Here is a 23,863-nt window from a genome sequence, read left to right on the forward strand (position 1 = left end):
TGCCTTTTGCATATATGATCAGCATTGCATACATGTGATCTTCTTTATTAACTTTTCTCCCGGAAAGTTAACATCAGGAAGTTGGATGAAGAGGGTTGTGGCATCTTTTCAACTGTAACAATCCTAGGAGGAGGTCCTCTGAAGAGTTCTTGGCGGTGTCACAAGTTGACCTGTACATTTGAGTATTTAAAAATCTACTGTAATGGAGTCCATTTGTAATATCTACAATGGATTTCCATTTAAGTCAACTAAATTGATGCCAAAAAAAGGTCAAATTTTCCTTTTCAGTGTGTTTGCAGTTTTAAACATCTCAGTCCTCAATGGAATGATGATGACCTTTAATAACTTTATTCTCGAAATAATTTATTGACAGGGAAATGGAATATCGCAGTTGTCTGAAGATGCTTGGTTTTAGACATCAGATGGTCTTTTACATAGTGGTAAAGATGTTAGCCCCCATTTTCTGGGAGAGGAATTGAAAATCATAAAACTAGCCCCGTTCAGGATATCCAGTGGTGCTGTTGTTGTTTTTTTGTTTTGTTTTGTTTTGTTTTTGAGACAGTGTCTCACTATGTAGTTTAGGCTGGCCATGAACTTGCTATGTAGCTCAGGCGGGCCTTGAAATCACAACAATCCTCCTGCCTCAGCCTCCTGAGTGCTGGGATTACAGGTGTACACTACCATGCCTGGCTCTGATAGGTTTTAAAGAGGTGGTGGAATATCGTGTCACTTCAAGACACTTGAAATATTTTGTTAGTGCTGATTTGTAATAAGCTTTATAGCCTTAACTGTGAGGTAGTGATGTCTTATTTTGGTTAAACTTACTTGATAAAGTTTGTCAGCAGTATAATTTCTGTCATTTGCCAAAGACAAACCTTTAAGATTTACCAACATGGCTAACTTTGAAAGAATGCGTAGGTATCAGGAGAGCAAAGGCCTTTTTGTAAGGTTTCTAGGCAAATAGTAATCCAAGCAATTTAAAGTGGAGCGTGTAAATCCTAAGTGTAAATAAGGGACTGTTTCCTTCCTTTAATAAACGCTAACCTAAGAGATTCTGAGATCCAGCTCTAGAATTTCATCTCCTTTAGGAAAGATTCTGACCAAATACTCAGATGACTAACTCCTGAGTTTCCCCTCTATCATGTGGTTCATTTACTTTGGTTTTGATTGCACACACTTTCATCCATTGTGAAAATCCTGCTTCTCTCTGTTTTTTTTGGTACCGGGGATTGAACTCAGGAACCACTGAGCTAAATCCCTGGGACCCTGCTTTTCTTTAATGCTGATCCACACATAAACTTCCTAGGATCCCTTTAAATGGCCTGAGATAGACTCGAACAATCCAAATGCAGGTTCTGCCTCTAGTTTGAAGAATTTTCAGGAGGCTTGAAATTAGGGCTCTATCTGTGCCACTTTTTGTTTTGTACCCAGTATTCTAGATACTAAAGTCTTACACCATGGTCCTTTTTTTTTTTTCCCATCCTGGGGATTGAACTCGGGACCTTGCACTTGCAAGGCAGGCGGTGGAACCACTGAGCTAAATCCCCAGGCCCCCTGGTCCTTCTATACTGGACTATTTGTTTTAGATCTGCCCATGTGTGAAATCAAGACAATAGAAACTTGTTTCTTGTCACACATCTGTGTCTGAATCTCTTTGCCTTTTCTTGAGGTGAATGATGGGGAAAATAACCTTACTGTTCCAATGGTGTTCTGTTGTGTGACTTTATTCAGTAACTTATCCGAACACTTTTGAATGCCTGTTGTGTGTCAGGTATGGTGCTAATTGTTAAGGAAACACTCTTTGTCCTGAACCTACTGGATCTTGCAGCCTAGTGAGAGAAATACACCTTATCAAAGTTACACAAATACATAAATAAAAATTGTGCTGTGTGCTGTGAAGGGAAACCATGGGAGGGGGGCAAGAAAACGGAGGTATGTACTTGATCAGAAAGAATCTCACCTGAAGACGTGACTTTTGAGTTGAAATCTGAAAATCAGAAGAGTAGTTGTTGTTCTGGAAGTGGGAGGAGTAGTGTGTGCACAGATCCTGAGGCTGGAGGACTGAGGGAAAGGAGAAGTGAGGGGCTGGAAGAAGACCAATGCAGTTGGAACATAGAGAAGAAGGGAAGTGGAATGAGTCTTGTAGATAGCTAAGGATTTAGATCTTAAGCACAATGGGGAGCCATTGAAGGATTTTTAGTAGAGGCATGATCATGTTTGTGTTTTGAAAAGGTCACTCGAGCTGCCTGCAAAAAGTATGTATTAACTGTGTGAGGTGGTAATATCTTGAAGCTTTTTGGAATCTAGATAGTAGGAGTCTTTCGGAGATTATACTAGTTCTAATATGGTACGATAGTTTTAATCGTTTGGGTGACACTTGCCATTGCTTGGTTCCGCCTGGTGGAAAATAAACTGATTCGAATTAACTAAAGATTCAAAGGTGATTGAATGTGGGATGTCTAGAAGATTATTTGTTACATTATGAAAAGTTATGAAAACAACATTTATACATCCTTTTGTAATTATGGTTAATGAAAAGGCTTTTTAGAGGCTTTAGCCTCTGAATGTCTTAAGGTCACTATTTTTAAAGACCATCTGTTTAGACTTACAAAGTGCAGACAATCCTTAAATTATGTGTGTTTCAGACTGAACACCATTTTCCCCAGGTTTTATTCCTGTGAGAGGGTTTAAAGTTCAGTTCTAAGCTCTGAAAATAAAGGTTTGTAATGGAAATGTAGATGAATCTTTGCTGCAGTGGTCCTATTAAAACATCCTGTACTGGTGAGATCTATAGGCCAGTGATCCTCTGTATGCACACATGTTACTTTGGCCAAAGCATGAATGCCATGTAAATTCAGGGCATACCTGGTAGGACTAATTCAGCACCTACTCCTAGGCCAAGAAATTTTATGTGATAAGCAAGCTGCCAGGTTTGGAAGGAATATAGCTTTAATGAGGTATACTGGCCGGTTGACAGCACTCTCACAGGCAAGTTCCAGCTTCTCAGAATCATTTTATCTCAGTGATAAATTGGTTGTAACTTGACGCATTCTGTTCTTGACCATGAGAGTTTGTTTCAAATGGCAACTCTATTTGTAGGATTAGGGACAGAGCTGTCACTTAACAAAAGAGTGAAGTCTCAAGTGGTCCTCGTTCTCTAGTTCCCTAGGCTCTCTGCCTCTGTAGGATTTTGGTTTTCTTTGCCAGTTCCCAGCCTCCCACCGCAGCCGTATCATTAATCATCATCATCATCAAAAATCCCACATCACTAACTCTTAAGAAATTTGGTTTTATAGACCTCCTAAAATTAATGCAAACTGTTGAAGGCATGTACATTTTCTTCTGGGTTGAGAATCTGAAGCTTTCCTGTTTCCTAAATCAAACAAGGCTTTGACCATCATCTGGGCCCTTTGGAGGCAGAGTTCACATGTCCTCCTCATAGAGTATCTCTTCTCTCTTTGGTGCTGTGTTTGCAGAAGGTACATACTAAATTTTTTGTCAAACATAAGGAACATCTGTTTATGTCCACCCCCCATCAATCTAGACACGGATAATGTTTGGTAGATTACTAAGAATTGCTGTATTTGTTCATTCTGTGGGTAGGTATCCTATCCAGTGGCCTAAGTAAGGTTGGTTATGGGCTGTTCCCTCATATCTCCCCTCAGTAAGACCCCTTAGAGAATACTGAGAATATCTGATATAAAAGTCCCTGCTCTCAGGCCGGGGATTTAGCTCAGTGGTTCCGCCGCCTGCCTGGCAAGCACAAGGTCCCTAGTTTCATCACCGGTGCCCCCCCCCCGAAAATGTCGCTGCTTTCAAGGGCTCACTTTCTACTTGGGGGGAGGTGCTATTCTTTTAACCAGTAGCAATATAAAGAAATAATATGAGAGGGCTGGAGGTTTAGCTCAGTGGCGCCAGCACCTGCCTTTCAAGCACAAGGTCCTGAGTTCCATCCCCACTTCTGCAAAAAAAAAAAAAAAAAAAGAATATGAGAACCATCACAAGGATATGTTTCATACCGAAACCAATAGGTGAAGAAAGTTCAAAATAGCCATTCTGGGAGAGCACAGTTGTTAGTAAAGAGGATGTGAAAAATTATTGAACAGGAGTTGAATTTGGATCATTATTTTGTGACTTATTTGGCTGTGTGGAATTGGAAAAAAGATGAGGCATACAGTTTGGCTCTCGGTGTAAGTTGCATTAGGTCCATCAGTAGTAAATTGGAGAAAGAGAAAGGAATGCTTCATGAATGAAAAGTAAAATTCTGACTATGAACCATTTGTAAACAAAATATTTGTAAATTCTAACATCATAGTTATAAAGAAGTTGATCAAGATTTGAGTACCTATTGAGTGCAGGAAAATGATCATGGTTATTCAGATTCAAACTGTGTAACTGCCTTTGTTCATATTTTGAATTCAGATTCTCATTTCTGAAGATTGAATTTATGAGCTCATAGGAGAAAAAATAGCTAAGAATTTAGAGTTCCTAGAGTACAGCTGACAAAGGCTATGAAAGGAAAAAGATTTTGTAATTGTTTTATATAATGTGAGAGAAGGGGAAGAATGAGAAGATGGAATTCATTTTAATGTGGATGGAGTTTTTTTGGTAAGAATTGGAAGTTATATTTACATTATAAGCATGGCACTTGTTCACTCAACAGGTATTTCAAAATGTTTTGAGTGTTTACTAAGTGCCATCCATTGCTGTAGGTATTAGAGACACCTAGAGTATCTCTAACGGCTACTCTGTAGAGTGGAGGAGGTAGGAAGTTTTGTTGTATTAAAGGTGTCACTCAAGTCTTGAGCTTAGAGCCACACAGCAGGTGTCCATAATAATAACAATCTTACATTGCTCAGCCTTTTCACACCTCCCAACCCCCAAACTTACATTTGCTCAAAATAATGTGTTGAAGGCTTTCTTCTGTGAGGCCCTGGGCTACAAAAATATCTCAGGCAGACTCTGGTCCCTTCTCTTAAGGGAGAAGTTAAGGGAATAAATTATAGTCATAAGGAGTTTCTTCTAGAGCTGTAGGAGATGGATGCTCAGAGGAAAAAGAGGAAAAGAGGGTAGCATTTGGCTTGACCTGGAATGTCAATAGGACTTGGCTGGGTACAGATACAAGGAAGAACATTCTAAACTAGAGGAATGTGGTAAAACCAGAAGTCCAGTTTTACAGATGAAAAGTGACGGAATAAGATTGGAAAAGTAAGTTTGGGTTGCCTTTTGAATGGAGTTAAATGGTAGGCTAAGGAACTGGGTTGTGGTTTTAATTCAGTAGTGAGAGTAGTTTTTTGGAGGCTTTTGAAGTGGGGTTGAGGGAATAGTGATATTCATTTACTTAAATCTTTTTCAGTCATCCACTCAAATCTTTCAAATATTTATTATCTCCTAAGTGCTCTCCATTGCACTAGCTGTTAGAGATTCTATAGTGTAGTAAATAATAAGAACAATAATAACATATGTATTAAATCCTTACTTTGGGCCAGGTAAATGTTTTACATGTATCTTGTTGTTTGATTGTAACCCCAACCCTCTAATGCAAGTCTTGAGGCTCCTGAGGTTTGCCAAGGTAAAATCTGTCCAGGGTCATTCATTCAGTAAGGAGTAGAGCAAGGATTCAGTCTCAGGTGATCTAACTTTAGAACTATGCTCTTTGACCTTGCACTCCAGATTTTAATATAGACAAATTCATAGTACATTAAAGGAGGCATGTATTCAGTAGCAGGATAATTTCAGATAAATGCTATGGAGACAACAGAGGATAATGCAAAAGAAAGGAGCAGAGAAGATTACTCAGGAAAAGTCAGAGAGTGATGACTGAGCCTCAGGAATGAGTATAATAAGTCTGTTCTGTAAATCTGAGGGAAGAGGATTCCAGGCAGAGGGAACAGGAAATGCAAAATCCTTAAGGTTAGAATGAGGCTGGAATGTTTCAGAAGTAAGGAGGCCAGTGTGGCTGGAGTGTGGTCAGTATGTAGGGAGGGTAGTACTTAATGAGCTGAAAGATGTAGTTAGGAATCAGATGATGGAAAGTGTAGGTCCCGTGGTCTTTTATGAGGGTGATTATTTGTTTTGGTATATATTCATTAGCCCATAGATACAATTATCCTTTCACGCTCAAAAGTGTCCTGAGTTGTACGATAATTTGTATGGCCACCTCACGTGCTATACATGGCCCTAGATAAATGAGTAAGAATCTTTTATTTCTTTCTCTTCCTTTTTTGGTTTTTTTGAGACAAGGTCTCTCTATGTAGTTCAGGCTGGGCTTGAACTCAACTACGTAGTCCAGGTTGGCTTCGAACTCATGGTGATCCTCCTGCCTCAGCCTCCCCAGTGCTGGGAATATAGGTGTGTGCCACCACACCCAGCTAGTAAGAATCTTTTTTGGCCATAGGTGTGTGGGTCAGATGTGTAGGTAAGCAATTGCAGTAGGTAAGACAGAATTGTATTAGCTAAATCCACAGGGAACGGTGGGATCATAGAGAAAGCAGCATCTGGTTTAATGGGACTGGGTGCCTCGGAGAGCTTAGCTTAGAAAAAGACATGTTGGAGATACGAGGACAGAGGATCAGTATATACAAAAAATGTGAAAGACCATGGCCAATCCTGGAAATTCTGTGACTGAATAGAATCGGGGAAGGGAGAAGTGAAAGACAGGACCCTAGAAAGACAAGTAGAATTGAACCATGAAAATCTTTATATTCAATGAATGGTCAGAGGTTCATTTTAAAGAAAAATCTAGAAGGAGAGTGCAGGGCAGATTTCAGTGAAGAGAGAGTTCTAATTGTAGAGGGACCAGAAACTGAATACAGTACAAGGAGAGAGATTATGGAAACAGAATTGCCCAATGTAGTTGGTGAGGGCAGGACTAATGCTTGATGATATAAGAAAGGAAGGATGTTGATGGCTTTACGAAGATTACAACTGAATCTTACCCTAGAGAAATATGAGGAAAAAAAACAAATTAAGGGCAGGGACATGGACAAACTGAAATGCCATAACAATCAAGGTGTAGTTTAACCCATTTTTGGTTATATCTGTGCTACCATAATCACGTGCCTTTCCATGTCTTCCTACACACCACTGTGAATGTGTATAGACAACACATGTATACCATGTAGTTGTGATAACATACTACTACATACGTTGGATACTATTAGAATGCATATTAGACATTTTTGGTACTCTCAGTCTGAAACCCAGTGACTTGTAAAGTTGAAACTAAAAAAATCAGTCATATTTGAAATTTCAAAATAATTTATCCTGTGAATATTAGGCAGTTTTTAAGTTTTTAACAATTAATTTGGTTGATATATGTTTAAAGAAGAAGCATGATAGCAAAACTGTATGCTCAACATTTCAGTTCACTTAGTTTTTAACCATGAAGTACATTTTAAAATTCTAGTTCAGTGCTGTGATCCTAAGGGCAATATTGAGATAATTTGAACCACAACTGCCCAGAACTTACATCTTTTTGGAGAAGGAAGAACTTTCAGTTACTTCATTTGCTAAGAATCTTTAATATTTAAAAAATGGGAAATGTTCTCATATCTGCTCCATTGTGAATCCCTTCTGGGCTCCCCAGACTTCGTAGCATTTTCAGGTGTTGCTCCTGAGAAGCACTTAAACATGCCAACAGGGAGACCTGATTCAGTTCACTGAGTACAAGAACTGGTACACTGAAACTTGAGAAAAAATTAACTTTGCATTGTCTAATTATGTTTATAGGATTGCTGTAGAGCAGCTTGGTTTCCCAAATCTTGAAGGTATAATTAACTGCAGTATTATATCGATACCAACTAGTCTGCTAATAGGCTTCTAAGCAAAGCAATTGGAATTTGTTTTTACCAAGAATATTTTAAACTGGATAAATTAAAATTAAATCACATAGTATTGGGAACCATTCTGTATGAAATAGATGACCTAATCATTTTTTTCATCTGTAATTTTTATTGATTCTCTGGGTTTAGGAATACAGTTGAGCTTCAAGAGGTACAGTACTCTCTTCAAAAGCAAACTCACATCCTTAATGATTATTTAGTTTATTTGTAATTTTGGCATTTGTAGATCTTTTATGAATTATGTTATAATATGCTGTAGTGCTTGAAAACTACATATTCACTGATAATGGTATTAATTAAATCGATATTAACTGAAGAACTGCCTAAACTGTGTGTGTGTGTGTGTGTGTGTGTGTGTGTGTGTGTGTGTGTTTCCTTTGGTTATTCATACAAGAAGGTAGGTATGCAGTCTATCTACATATTTAACTGTTTCTATTCTTCTTTGACTTCTGATTTTCCTTTTAATAAAAACACCAAAACAAAACACTATGGTATTCTCTTTATGTGAGCAAAGTTTGCCAGTAGGTTTTACAACTCAAATGCCTACCTTTTTCCTCACTTGGACCTCTTGATTTAACTTGAACCCACTCTTATTATTATTATTTTGGTACTGAGGATCGAACTCGGGTCCTTGCGCTTGAGTAGCAGCCGTTGAAACCACTGAGCTAAATCCCCGGCCCCCCACTCTTATTATTGATGTGAAACAGTAGTCTCAGCTTCTTAATGTACTTTAGAGACACTTGTGAGCAATTATTTTCAGAATTTTAAGAATTAACATTGTAGAGAAGTGATATGACAACCTCAGTGCAATATCTGTATACTTCTGTGAGGATTTCTAGTGTTTCTAATATTCCTTAAGAAGGCTTAATAAAGAACAGTAAGGTACAGTTGTACATTGAATAATTGGGTCCTAAGTGATGATGTTTAAAGTGCTATAAAATTTCTTTACTTGTTAGCATTCACTACTGTACTTTAAACTTTTTATTCTGCTGAATTTGAAGTAGATACTTCACATGCATTTTTATTAATATCTTTGCAAAAATAATGCAGCCTTACATCTCTGGCATAAAATAAAGCTATCGGCACTCTTAAGTAAATCATGCAGGTGTCATCTTGTCAGAATATACCAAAGATATCTTGGTAGAGATTTCCACGTATAATAAAGCAAGGAATATGATAAGAAGATCCTAATTCTATTAAGATCTATAGTTTACTGTTGCGTAAATGTTTTAAATGACTGGGGAACAACCTAGTGATGTTAAGTCAGGTAGAAATTTTATTTGCTTGGTTGTATAATGCTGCTATGAAAAATATGCATTCATGAGGGAAACTTGACTAGAAAAACTCACTCTACAATATATTGTGGTATACTGGAGTTCTTTATCAAGAGCAGTCCCTGTATCTATGAGGTCAAAAGTATACTTAGTATAGCCATTTTAAAACTTGCCTTAGGCATTTTCTAAAGTATTTGTCTTATTAGGTATAAGGTTTAATTGTGCTTATTCGGGACCCCTCACTTGGCAAATTTTTCTTCCGACAATTTAGTATTTTGCTATGCAACTCTTTTTTTTTGGTACCGGGGATTGAACTCGGGACCTTGCACTAAGCAGGTGGCAGAACCACTGAGCTAAATCCCCGGTCCTTGCTATGCAATTCTTATTAGACAATTTGATTATTGTACTTCTTAGAATTTAACTAATCCTGCAGAATTAATCTTTTTATCTCGAATACAGCAAGGTGTGTCATGTAAGTCTTAATGTTCATTTCCTTTATAATCTGTTTGTAAGGTTTTATATCTTTTCTTTTGAAAGAAAGCCCCTTGTTCAAGGGCCTGCTAATTCTTGCCAGGATGATTTAAAATGAATAAAAATCCATTAGATTTTTGGCAAATATGTTCCCAATTATGGTGCAGAATAAATGACTACAAAGTGCTTCTTAAAGTAATGGAATAGAAATGACTGAAATCTTTTTACATTATACATGCAGGTATTTCTACCAGGGTAGATGTTTAGTTTTTTAAACTAAAAGATCATAGTCCAGATTGGAAATTCCGATCACTTGAAATATATAATTGCATTTTAACATTTAAGCAAAAGCTGCTAGAATAAGGAAATACAGGCATGCAGTTTCATTAACTGTTACTCCCTGTATGATGGCCTCAGAGGAAATTCTAAGTCGAATATCTGTCAAAAAAGGCTGGAGGAGAATATTTCTGTTGTGGTAGACAATTAAAATAAGTATGCTGATAGTCCAGGGAGATCATAGTGTAAAGAAAAATACTTTTAGCAAATAATTTTCTAAAATTTTCTATTCCAAAAATGTGCTGAGGATGATTTCCAGATGTCCTAGTATTCTTATTTTAAGGAAAAACATTTTCTGTATTGTGTTACTTTTCTCATTGCTGAGACAAAATACCCCATACCCAAAGTTAAAGGGGAAAGGGTTTATTTAGCTCACAGTTTGTAGAGGTTTCAGTCCATAATCAGCTGGCTCCAAGGCAGAGTGGCACAGGGCAGAGGGGCATCGAAAAGGAGAAACAGTTTATCACCCCCAGATGGTACCAAAAGCAAAAAGGAACCTAAACAGTCTTTTTAGCCCTTTTATCTTATTCAGACTATGGGGATTAGGGTGGTGCCAAACCAATCAGTGTACTGGTTTAGTAATCACTCACCCTTAATCCCAGCATCACACACTCTAGATTCAGCCACCTCTGAAAAAGCCACCTTTGGCCACATGAGGCTTTGGAGGGACATCTAGACCCAAACTATAACATGTATGATTTAAGATAACTCATATTCTTCTTGTAGCTAACATTTAGACTGTAAACCATGGCACATATAGCACATATCTTAAAATAAATGTAGGGTATGCTAAAGCACAGTAAAAATTTGAAGAGTAATATCAACCTGAAAACAGAGCCAAAAATACTATGCCTTTTCCCAAGTCCTGCTGTGTTTTTTAGCTTAAGAGAACAATTGCTGGTATCATGTGAAGTATTGGTCAAACTACATGTATACTACATGAATCTTCTCAGATATTTTTCCCAGTGTCATATTTGGAAATCGAAGAGGTTTTAATGAACATGGCTTCATTTTATTTTCTGTTTATTACTGTCATAGGAGTGATGCCACCCACCCTTGTTTGATATGCCTATACCTATAACCAAATTGAGGAAATTCTCAGTTTAATGAACAGTTTCACTGTGGTATCATCATAGCTTATGAGACAGTTATCATCCTTGACCTCTGCCCAACTAACTGGTAACACTAAACAAATAGTGAATGTTTTCAGACAGGGTTTTGCTAAATTGCCAAATTGCCCAGGCTGGGCTTTGGCAATTTAGCAAAACCCTGTCTCAAAGTAATCAATCAATCAGTCAGTCAGTCAATCAGGGCTAGGGCTATAGCTAAATGTAAAGGCCCCAGGCTAAATCCCTAGCTATCCCCCCCCTCAAATGAAACCCCCTCACCAAAGTAAATAGTATATTCTGTTGACCTCAAGGCAAATATCAAATCCAAACATGCCATTTAGGTACAGAGCATGCTACCTCTGAGTGAGGATTCCAGCAGTTACTTATAATTCTTAAAACACACACATAGAAAAGTTGCATTTTTCTCAATATACTGATTCATTTTAAAAAAGTTCTGTTTAATTAAAGATAACCGAACCTTGTAACTCTTGTGATGAGCCAGTGCTAATGAGAAAATGAAATTTCATTTCTGAAATTAGAGATAATGAACCTTTTAAAAAAGTTTTTGCAGTGTGTAGCCTCTGCATCCCCTCCCCCCAACTCCCCTCACATGCCTCACAACAAAAGCAAAACAAAGCAAAACCAGTTTTCAGAGGCTGTATCATCCTGTAAAATACCACGGATTTTGAGAGGGATGAATAATGAAAGTTAAAGGCTCTGATTGACCAGAAAGGAAGAGATTAGAGATGTGACTTTTTTGCACAAGGCTCCTCTGTCAAAGGACTGCAAATTTTCTTGGGTTTTCAGGGATTTAATTTAAAACTTCCTTATATATGCAGTGATGAAAATCAAATTTAAATTACTAAGTAGAACATCTTCCTTATAGTGTTTTAAAAAGTAATTTATGATAGTGTTGCCGATACTTTGAAATATTAGTTTTCTGAAAGTTGAGTGCTGAAGTTTTAATATACTTCTGTCTAACACACTACCTCTTGTCAACTGACTGACGGTAAGCTTTGGTCCATGATAACTTTTTAAGTGATGGTGAAGAACAGAAAATCTACAGTGCCTATTAAAACAGGTTCCTGATTTATTTCTAGTGCTTCATATAGGGATCTACTTATTTTATTTCCAGTAATGATATTCATACCTGTCATTATTTAGAATATCACACATGTATATTTAAGAATATATTGGTAATAGATAACTGATACCCGAAAAACTACTGTGCTTTAATCTGTGGTGAAGCGAAACACTGGAGAAGTTTGCTGTTTCATTCAGTTTGCTTATTAGCAGTGGAAGTCACAATTGCCTTGCCCACAGCAAACTTCAGTTGGGTTAATTCTCTTCTTTGCTCGGTGAAAGTGTAACAACAAGCAGAACACTCTTTAAATATGTGTACAGAGTAAATGACGAACCAAGTGGCACCTTGCCACTGAGTTAAACACTCAGATGTTTAACTTAGAGTGAAGATCAGTGCCTGGGGGAAAAAGTGGAAAAATTCAGTTTGGTAACTAGAAGCCAGGATAATTTAAGGTTTTGGTTATTGTAGTTCCTCCATTATGAGAAACCCTTGGTCTTATTAAGAATACAGGTACTCTATTTTTATGATTTTGTACTACTCCTTAAATACTTCTGTCCCAGGCAGAACAGTGAATTAAAATGTATTGAATATTCACCAAAGGGACTTAGGGCTCAAGAATACTAAATTTAGAATTTAGTATTTTAAACTAGTTAGGTACTCAGAAGTAGTAGAGGTTAAATCTGTGGTGTGGGCAAAGTTTATCTTCGTGTAGGAGCCTTAAAGACCACCCATCTTTTGTTGGGATGTGAACTGTGGCCGTTTCTCTTGCTGAGTGAGCTGTGTGCTAGTCAGATGAGAGGTACAGGCTTTGTTGAAGTTCAAAGGATCCAGCCGTCTCATGGTTTGGAGATAACATGATATCCTCCTGGTGTTTTCTTGTCACTGCCTGACTGGGATTTTGAAAAACTGAACATGCCCATAATTAATTCAGAAGATTCCTAGGAAGTTATGTTCAACTTGATTGCAGCATTCCTCAATAACACTTGGAGTAGGCAGGGAGGATGGGCTTTCAGGTGCTGGAAGAAGTGTATGCTTCCTGAAAAAGCTTTGCTGTATAGTGCAGAATCATGGTTAAGGCTAATCATTTTTATTGAAATTAGGAAGTAGGAAAGGTGAGGGCTATAAACTACATTTTTAAAGAACAGCTGGGTCGATAACCACAAATATTAATCCCTGTGAATATTAAATATTCCAGAAAAGTTATATTTATGTTTAATTTTCCTTAGTGTGTAATATATAGCTCCCCAAGGACAACCTGGCAGCTGGCGGATTAAAAATACAGATTAACATCATTCTGTAGTTACACATGGACTCTGATATGGGTTAAATCCTAGTGCAATCACTGTTAAGAGCTTTGTGAGCTTGGCCTAGTGCCTCACCTCCTCCCAACTTCCTGTTCTTCATCTGTAAAGACATAAAATCTACTTAATAGCAATATTCTTGTGCCTCCATTAGGCAAGTTTATTGAGCATCTAGGATGGGATTTAACATGCAGCTTTATATAGGCTGTTTTCCCTTTCTTCTTTTCCTTGTTTTTTGAATAAGGTTAGTAATTTGTACATAGCTTCAAGAATGTTTAAAAGACAGAAAATATTTCAGTTGTGCAAATGTATTATAAAGTCATTATCTTAAATTATAAGTGAAAAGGAGCTGAGTATGATCTTTTCTCCTAGACTTGAAGACTTCTGCCCAGAACGTTGTGCCCTAAATTATTTATTATTTACTTTTAAAATACACTTTATGTGATTTTAAAATGAACTTTATTTTCAAAATATTTTATTTGCTTTTAAAATATATTTTTCTTTAAGTTATATTATGGGAAGTATAAAAAAGGGAAAGAACACAAGAAACTAAAATCACTTATGATCCATCCTACTCAAAGATAATTATCATTAATGACTTTGTGTATTCCTTGCCCAAATTTAAATTTAATACATAATGGGCATACTATTTTGTGTATTGCCTTTTTTATTTCATTGTAGAAATGTTTTTAGGTTATACATTCTTTTGTAAACTATTCTTTTTTTAGTATACGATTATTTTAGCACTGAGAAGTTTTAAGGGAAGAAGACATTATGAGTGAGAGAGAGAGAGAGAGAGAGAGAGAGACACCTGGGCACTGGGAATCACTTATCCTAAATTATCGCAAACACTTCAGTTGCAAAGTTATTTTTACTTGTCCCTTTAAAAAACTTAGGCATGATTCTAAGGTTTATCAGATAGGTTATAAGACTAGCTGTTTGAACTTAGGATGCCTCCTAAGCCAACAACCAAATTAAAGAAAAAAAAACCCCAAACCAGAAGTGACCCGAGGGAGACTTGAACTGGAACAGCAACTATATTACAGAAGTGACTTATTTTACTATCTCTTCCTTATTCTTTACCTCATCATAGTCTACAACTTAATTTTGAGTTGTGGTTCCTTGACATTACAGCTTTGAAAGGTGTGCTTAATGAATTAATATTAAGGAATCTAGGGCATTGTCATGGATGGGGTGAATTATGAGGTTGAGTAAATGCTTGCTTTCTTAATTTTATTAGTCTTATTTCAGTTATCTCTGTTGTGAAGAATGAGTTTTCTTTTCTTTCTACTGACTCACCTCACCCATTTTAGGATTTTCTCAAATATGCTGTATTATAAATATTTAAAGTGAAAATGATTTCTTTTAGTTATTGAGTGGCTTGGCTGAGCCTATTCCACTGTGCAGTGATAGGGCTCTTCTAAGTCTTTGAGTCTTATTTTAAATAATACATCCACACACTTTTATATTTATTTATTTAAAATATTTTTATTTCAGTGTAATACAAGTAGATATTAATAAAGAAAAAATATTTTAAAAACACACCTCTATGAAAAAATAAGGCAAAAATTTTATAACAAATTAATTAAGAATAACAATAGTTAATACACTGGGTACTATAATCTTAAAAGAATGGCAAAATGTTAGAGTACAAGTCATAGACAAAAAAGACTCTTACAAAAAAGAAATAAATAGATAATAACACAAAACTTTCTTTTCAATAAACTAAAAGGACCTAGCAGTATAAGTGGAACAAATTAGTATATATGTATATGGAAATATTTTTGAAACCAGGGAATATATAATTTGGGGAATTATTAGCACTTCTCCCTACTTCCTATTTCTCTATCTTCTTTTTTTTTATGTTTTCTTTAACATTTAATGGAAACTATGTGCAATAAATTTTTACTGTATTATTACATAAGATAGCCACTGCAGAAATTTATATAGATTAGAAGGAGGATAGATGGTTAAGGAGGACCCAGTCCTGTGGGATATTTTCTCAGAGCATAAAAGTCAGAGTTCAGTTGGGGAAAAGGGTTCAGACTGCCAGACTAAGTGGATGCTAAAAAAAGCTAAAATGCAAGCCTTTATAACCAGACGTTGCGACCACCAATATTTCAAAAGCACCTTTCTTAAACCTAGCCCCAATCTAGTCATCTTTGTGGATTCTTGCCCATGACTTAGGAGATGCCATTCCAAAGGTGTCTTTCCCATTAGGCAAAGTCTCAATCCTGGACATAGAGATGACCTCTCCTACTTGTCCAGAATAGGAAGAAACCACATACTTTTATATTTATGCATAATAAAATGACAGGTGTGCACAGTTACTCCCCACTCAGCATGGGGAGCCAAATTCTAGGCTAAAAATTGATTGATGAGCATCAAATACTAAAAATTTAATTTTGAATTTTTTTTAAATATAGAATAGGAAATTTGTGGTTTTAACAAGTTAAGTGCTGTGCTCAAGGTCACTTGATCTCCTAGGTATATCCTGAAGTTCAAACAGGCAGGATTCAGTCCCCTGACCACTTCCAGAGCTGTAGTCTGCAAACCAACATGTATTAGAGGCATTGCTTTAAAAGAGGGTTGTTGAGCCAATAAAGTTGAGAAATGTTGCATATTGCATCATCCCACCAGAGCTTCACTGTGTGCACTGCCATGGTATAGGCTCTGGAAAGTCCTACAGAAAAGAAACTTTAGTATTTTAGCTCACAAACTCATCTGATCACTGATCCACTTTCTAAAGAATATCTAGTTTTTTAGTGTTCTGAGAGAACAGTTTGCTAATGCCTGAGTTATCCGGATGATATTATTGTTCAGTGTACCATCTCCAGAGGAAGAGCCTAGCGGTCTTAGCTTGCTGAATTTAGCTTTTAGAACTTTCTTACATGTTTATATGTGCTGTATCATCCAGCTGTCTAAATCTTGGTACCCTTCAAAATCATTTCAGGTTCCACCTCTCCTCTGAAACTCCCTGATCACTGAAGTCCACACTGATTGATATATATTCTCAGAAAGATACCTTATTGTACTCCCTATAATACTCTCTAGTGCATGACTATTTCCTTACTTGGTCTCTAAACTCCTTGAGGGTAGGGAGACCCTATCTATCCTGTTGGTCCTCTGTCTACTAGTCTCTGGTCTTACTGCTCTAGAGAGAAATCTGAGCGTTCTAGTGGCTTTTTTTCATTTAACAAATGTTCATTGTCTCCCTGGACGTGACCTTCCAGTGAGACCTGCAGTTCATTCTTAAACTCCAGGAACTCATATAATCCTCTTACACTGATATCAGCAGTTATACTTCTGATATTATTTTCCATGTGGATATAACTCCCTGATTTTGTCCTATTATTTTTGAAAAATGATTTCAGTTATGAATTCCCTTATATAGAATATATTTTGCTATTAGAGAAATATCCAACTGGTCAGTTGAGTGATATATATATATATTTTTTTTCTGTTTTTCTTTTTTTTGGTACCAGGGATCGAACTCTGGTCCTTGTGCCTGCGAAGCAGGCGGCGAAACCACTGAGCTAAATCCCCAGCCCCTCCAACTGATCAGTTAAATGAAGTTTCTTAGAACAATCCTTGATGTCACTTCCCGTATTGATCAGCTTTCTTGTTGCTGGGGCACAATTTAAAGAAAGAGAGGTTTAATTTGCTTCATGGTTTCAGAGGTTTCAGTCCATGGGAAGTTGGCTTCAAGGCAGAAACATGCCAGAAGGGCGTGGTGAAGCAAAGCTACTTAGTTCATGATGGCAAGGAAGCAGAGCAGAAGTATGCCAGACAGAAAATGAACCCCCACGTAACACCACAACCTACCTAGATATAACCCAGAGGTGTGCTCCACCAGTCCCCTGGGTGGATCCCACAATCAGTCAATTTGATGTTGCACCCTAGTCACCACAGTATCTTTAGAAATTTCTTTTATACAAGGAACCCTAACCTAAGTAGTTCTTGGCCTTTGGTGGAGGTCAGATGGTTTTAAGTGTAACTCAGATTCCCGTTAATGTGGAGATAAATAAATGTCCATTATGATGTTTTAGTTACTGAACTTCATTGCATATCATGAGAATATTAAAATAAAACCCAATAAAAGCATTTTACAAACATGTAAAACCAAAGCTACATTATATGTATATGTGTACCACGTGGATATGGTTTTATGCATAGGTAAGATTGAATGAAGAATCTTAAAATATGAGCCTAATAAAGTTTGCTCTGAAAGCACAACTTTTTCATTTGGAAACTCCTTGAAGTAATCATGGATATTCTTTCCTTGTTCTAAGGAGCTTTTGTCTACAAAATTAACATCATCTGTCTAGTATGTTTTATTCCCTATTCCATGTACATGTATACTAATGCAAATCTTTAAAAATACTTCTTGATGGAAAACATTATTGTTACCACCTTCCTAACTTTTCCTGTGGAAGTATTTAAAGGGCAAACCAGAGATTGAGTTATCAGTTGGCTCTGTTAACTCTTGTCAATATTAAGGACCAGTAACTAGACATTTGAGGTTTATAGTCATTGACTAGAATATAGGTGTGCCTACCATAACAATTCAAAAAATTAGAGTTTTTTTCTTAATACTCAAATCAGCAACTCTTCATAATACTATATGATGTCATTAAGGATCCATGTTCCTTTTCTCATTACTCTCTCTTTCCTAGAGTTGCATCTAAAATACACAGTCTGGGATTTCCCTACCTTGTTCACATTCCAGCAGTTTGAAAGAAGGAAGCAGGAAAGGAGAGTTTGCTTCTTTGTTTGTACATACCATCTTCACCCATAGCTCAGGGCCCAATTGCAGTCACTCAGATAAGCTGGAAATGTATCTTTATTCTGGGAAGCCATGAGCATAACTAAAAACTAGAGATTAGAGGGTAGATAATTAGTGATATAGAAGGAAGTAAGTGATATTGGGAGGAATAGTAGTTGTTGCCACAAGAAAACAGCATAAAATTTTTTAATGATTAGATTATAGTAAAAACAAGTGTCAAAATTCACCTGTTCCTCAACTTTTAATTCTGCTCAACTTCTTTCTTCTTGCCTAGAAAGGTTAACTTGGTCTTGCTATCTCATGTAGATTTAGTCTTCTGACCCACACATAAATAATATGTCACTTTTTATATAGCTTGATTAATTATTGATTCCAAGTCTCTTTCAGATACACCAACAGGATCAGATTTTAAGTTTTTCTTGTGCACTCCTGATCACCAAGCAGTACTTTTATTTTTGTTTGTTTGTTTGTTTTTGAGACAGGGTTATACTATGTAGTACAGACTAGGGACAAACTTAAAATATCCAGCCTCAGCTTCCCAGTTGCTAGGATTATAGCTATGTGCCACCTAGCCAGGCAAACAATACTTTTTAACATATAACAATACTTTGTATTACATAGATTTATGGTTTATTAAAATTCTATGCTTTTATTTATTTGATTGTTAATAAATGAAAAGATTTCTTGTCTTTTTTCTGCCAACTGGGACAATCCCTATTGCCTGCATCTACTTTACCATCAGATATATAGAGGAAGTGGGCTGGGGATCTAGCTCAGTGGTTCCTCCACCTGCCTTGCAAGTGCAAGGACCAGAGTTCGATCCCTGGTACCAAAAAGAAAAAAGAAATACAGAGAAAGTACAGAATCGGCAAATGTGTTACCACAAAGCCACTATCAGGCCTCTTTGGTGTGGGCAGGCAGGGGACCATGGAAAGGGTTACAGGTTATTGGAGGTATACACAAGTCTGTAGGTTTGCACAGCAATATTAGGAGTAGGGTTTACAGTGGGCAAGGTGTGCTGGAGGACTGAAAAAACAAAATGGAAATATTGTAGAAACAGTGATGCCAAAAAGACTACCATCGTAGAGCTGGGAGAATAGGGAAAGTAAGTTGGGATTATAAAAGTTTCGGTGCTCACTGGAGGGCTAAGTTGGGCTTCAGGTCTCTGGGGATAGGATAGGACGCTAGCTGGCTGCCTGTTGTGTATCTAGCTAACAGTGAGGCTGGTTTAGTGGGGGTGAGAGTGTGGTTTAATAAATGCTGGAGATTGGGACCATGCCAAATGCTATAGTGAGTTGCCCTTAGCACAAGGAAAGGAATGAATCTCTTCTGCCAGTTTTCCTGCCTTTCCTTCTCTAGAGTCCCCTGTGGGAAAATCTAATAAGGAGACAGCTGACAGGAAATGGTTGCAAAGTTCCAGAAACAGTTTCACAAATTGGAGTATAAAGGGGTAGGTCTGAAGCTGAAATATAATAATTTAATAACTGGCACAGTTCTGGGTATTTGAGCCAGGTGTGGAGGCACAAGCCTATAATGCCGGCACTCAGGGAGGCCAAGGCAGGAATATCAAAAGTTTAATCTTAGCCTGGACAACTTGACTACTTAGCAACTTAGCAAGATTCTAGCTAAAAAAGATAAAAGGCTTATTGTGAAGCCCTAGATTCAATCCTTAGAATGGCCAAAAAAAGAAGTCTTACTCAGGCAAGTTCATGCTAGAAGATTTGGGTCCAAACGGTACTGTGAGGGAAATCAGAGAGGTGGACCAGAACTGGACATGACATGAATGTGGGAGACTTTTTGGTATAGACAAAAATGACTCCTTTTCCAAGTGTCACTTATTTGCATGCTGATAAAATATCGTTTGGCTCTGCTGTCCTATACCCCTTCCAAAGCCATGCAGGAAAGAATACCTTTCATTTTTTTTATCCTCAAAGCCTGGAGTAACCTGTCTTTCCTTTAGAAATTCATTATGAAACTATTATAAATTTACATGAGCCTTTATTGAATTTGTTTATTTTTAGTGTTGGTGACTCATTAGAAAACTATTTTGTAAATTTTTTTTAGCTCTCGTGTTGTGTTTGGGGATTGAGGATACAAAGATGACTAAGATGACCTCAGGGAAGTCACAACCTCATTTGTGACTAGGAACATGAAGACAGTAATAATACATGTTAAATATTAAAATAGACTGAATTAAACCTGGGAAATGGAAAAAGAAAGTTCTGTGGAGAATTAACTTTTGAGCTCATTGTCTTAGTTAACTTTCTCATGGCTGGGACAAAATACCCAGTACTCAAAAGTAAGGAGACAAGGTTTATTTCAGCTCACAGTTTGTAGAGGTTTCAGTCCATAGACAGCAGGTTTCAAGGCAGGGTAGTATGGCAGAGAGGCATCATAGGGGAGAAACAGTTTATGATATAGCGGGCAGAAGGTGATAGCAGAAGCAGAGAAGCAACCCTGCCCCTTTTTTGTCCCTTTATATTCTGTCCAGGCCACCCACTCCTAGGGTGGTGCTTCTGTCTTCAGTAAATCCATTCAGCCATGCCCAGAACTATGCTAATTCCAATCAGTGGACTAATTTAGTGCCACACATACCTTAGATCCAGCCAGCTCCCAAAAGCCTCACCTATGAGCACATGAGGCTGTGAGGAGGACATCCTCATCTTTCACAGTAGAGCTTTGGTGTTAAGGACAGCAAGTAGAAACTCTAAATTAGGGGGACAGGAGAAATAATTATAAGATGGCACATGCCAAATACAATGATATCTCAATTTTCAAATGGCTCTAAGCTGGAACATTCCATTACTGAAATGGCAAAATTAAAAAAAAAATTGGCTTGATGTTTGTAGCTTTGGTCGATAGTCAGTCTGAAAATCTAACTTGAAAAAAGCCTGTATGGGTGGAGAGTGAGTCATGCATCACATCTCTCCACGGACGCAGAGGGGTGTTGCTTCAGTCTAAGCAGTGGTCTCACTCAGACAACATACAGTGCTTGTGTTAGTGCATTAAAACATTCATCATTGTGTGCTTTTTTTGCACTTTGTGTAAAACATTGTAACCATGGCTTCAAAGAGAGTTAGTGGTATTGGCAGGAAAGCTAAGAGGAAAACTATGAGAACCATGATAGAGTTAAAGAAATCATTGTGAAATTTGTTAAAGTCCTGGAAAAATGAATTTATAAGTGTACTTTTTGGGCCTTGGAACCAGTTATTTTGTTTTCCATTATTTCTTATGAGAAAAACATGTTCAGTTCTTGAACTTTTTGATATTTGAACACAAATTTGGGTTGAATTGAGTTCAACAACAACTGAGGTATCACTGTATTTGCCAGTTGCTGTATGACAGCATTATTCTGTTGTCTTGAAAAACTAACTTGTTTTGGCTTCAGGGGGTTTTCCTTGTTTTGGAATTTTGAATTTGATGCACACTTTTCCCCTCTCCATTGATTTTCTGTCCTTTGGCCAAACTCTTGCTGAAATATTTACTTCTATAAGCAAAAGTCCTCGTCTTAGTCACTTTCTCAGGACTGAGATGTAATACTTTGACACCCACAACTTAGAGGAGGAGAGACTTATTTTGGCTAATTATTTGGCTCATTATACTTGATAGCTAGCTCCAAGGCAAAAAAGGCATGGCAGAGGGCCATAATGGAGGAAAGCTGCTCACATCATGGTGGCCAGGAAGCAGAGAGAGAAAGAAGGACCTAGGGAGGGAGATACGCCCTTCAAGGTCATGTACCCAGTGACCTGCCTCCTCTGACCAGGCCCCACCTCCTAACAGCAAGTCAGCTATAGCACCCCCATGGTCCAGACCTGTCCCAAAGCTCTGCCTATGAGCACATGAGGCCTTTGGGGGGACATTCTCAATAAAAACCATAACAGTCCTGTTGTATTTTACTTTCTCTTCAAATTGAACCTGACTTATTTTTTGTTTGTATGTTAATGGCCCCTCATAGAACAATGTCTGTTTCCTGTATGTGGGGCCTTCCTACTGCTGAAAGGTTGTGTTGAGAGGAATCTGGATCACAACCAATGAAAGACTTCTTAGCTGCCATTCCACTAGAAGGGACATATAATGTTACTTTTACATAATCTTTTTTTTTTTTTTGCAGTACCAGGCATCAAACTCAGGACCTTGTGCTTGCGAGGCAGGCAGCAGTGCCACTGAGCTAAATCCCCGGCCCTTACATAATCTTTTATAATCTTGTAATTGTCATTATAGTTTGAAAGGCTGCAAAATTAAATTGTAGGAAAGAATCAAAATGTACCTGTCTGAACCTTTACTTCTTCCTCACTCTTTGTGTTTATCCAGTGATAAATTTTGTCTTCTACATAACATTTGAATGCAACAGGTTCTTGTAACACAGATGGTTCTTTCATCTTAATCTGTATCCTGTTCTCAGTTCTCTGTCCCTCCCTATCTGTGACTGAGAAGGGGCAGCTTTGTTGATTGGAATGGGAGTACCCAAAGTAGATGAGTTATATTCTTTATCCTGGAATTTTTGAGTCATATGGCCTTGCCCACCTGAGATGGTATACAGTTGATGTGTGTACGTGGCACCAACCTCAAAATCACACGCAGAGCATTTATGGGAGAGGAAAACCTTAAAGTCTTGCCGAGGAATCCGCCTTCAGAGAAAGGAATGCAATAAGCCTTTTGTGGTTTTTTTTTTTTTTTTTTAAAAGAAACAGATGAAATATGATTGGGAAAGGGATTGACAGACAAAAAAGACCACCTCCACCTGAGGATCTGCTGCTTCACGGAAGGCTAAGTGCTATGAAATTTGCCTAAGTCCTTAGAATAAATAAATTTACTGAAGCTAGCCTCAATGAGGTTTTGTAACATGTTCACAAATCATTCTAGAGGAACATACCCCTTACTGAAATAATCTCCTATTTTGACCTAAAAGATTTTATTATTATGGAAATTTCATATAAGCTAGAAAGACTTTTGAACAGAATCCTCAAAAAATAGACATAAAGATGGTTTCTCTTATCTCTTCCCTCAGTTCCAGCTTTATTTTGGGAGTGTAGCAGACAAGGAAGATTCAGTTTTACTGTTTTTCTGTCATTTTTTTTTAATCATCTGACTTTTTGGCAATAAAGAATCTTTAGTCATGATATATATAGTAAAAAATTTATAGAGATTTCTGTGGAAATGAATGCTAAAACAATATAGAAGAAAGGAATTACTAATCTCCCAAATTGTAGTGAATGAAATCTGCCCTTGCTTTAATCAAAAATCCCAAAATGTGAAAGTTTTTTTCAATTTAAAGGCAAGTATCATTTTTACTACCTTTGTAAAGAATATGAATTTAATGAGGGCCAGGGATTTATCTCAATGGTGCTGCCGCCTGCCTCGCAAGCGAAAGGTCCTGAGTTCGATCCCCGGTACCAAAAAAAAAAAAAGAATATGAATTTAATGAATAGGAAACAAATCTTTTAATTACTACCAAGGATCTGAATGTCTTATAAAAGAAATGATTTTACCCAAACTGTAGACTATTACAGAAAGGAGATTATGTTATTCTGTAAGTGTACCCATTGACAGCACTGATAATTTATTGCTTTATTTGCTGTTTTAGTTAATGCAAATTTTGTTCATATACTGTAAGTATAAATTTACTGCAGAGAAGCCAGAGAACTAACCCAAGCATTT

The 23,863-nt window shown here is 37.2% G+C and overlaps 1 protein-coding gene and 1 pseudogene across 4 annotated transcripts in view; both read left to right on the plus strand.

Annotated features, from left to right (window-relative positions):
• Positions 1 to 23,863, plus strand: part of Galnt7 (polypeptide N-acetylgalactosaminyltransferase 7) — a 151,215-nt gene that overhangs the window by 1,389 nt on the left and 125,963 nt on the right. The gene's annotated exons all lie outside the window — the stretch shown is intronic.
• LOC147826725 (SOSS complex subunit B2 pseudogene) overlaps positions 1 to 23,863 on the plus strand; it is a 66,019-nt pseudogene continuing 42,156 nt past the window's right edge. The window contains exon 1 of the transcript XR_015453423.1: positions 1 to 23,863. This exon is cut by the window's right edge and continues 42,156 nt beyond it. The product of XR_015453423.1 is annotated as an SOSS complex subunit B2 pseudogene (transcript).

Source organism: Heterocephalus glaber, unplaced genomic scaffold (assembly GCF_053883595.1).
Source record: "Heterocephalus glaber isolate CG9 unplaced genomic scaffold, H.glaber_assembly_v1.0 deba00001461, whole genome shotgun sequence".
Taxonomy (NCBI): domain Eukaryota; kingdom Metazoa; phylum Chordata; class Mammalia; order Rodentia; family Bathyergidae; genus Heterocephalus; species Heterocephalus glaber.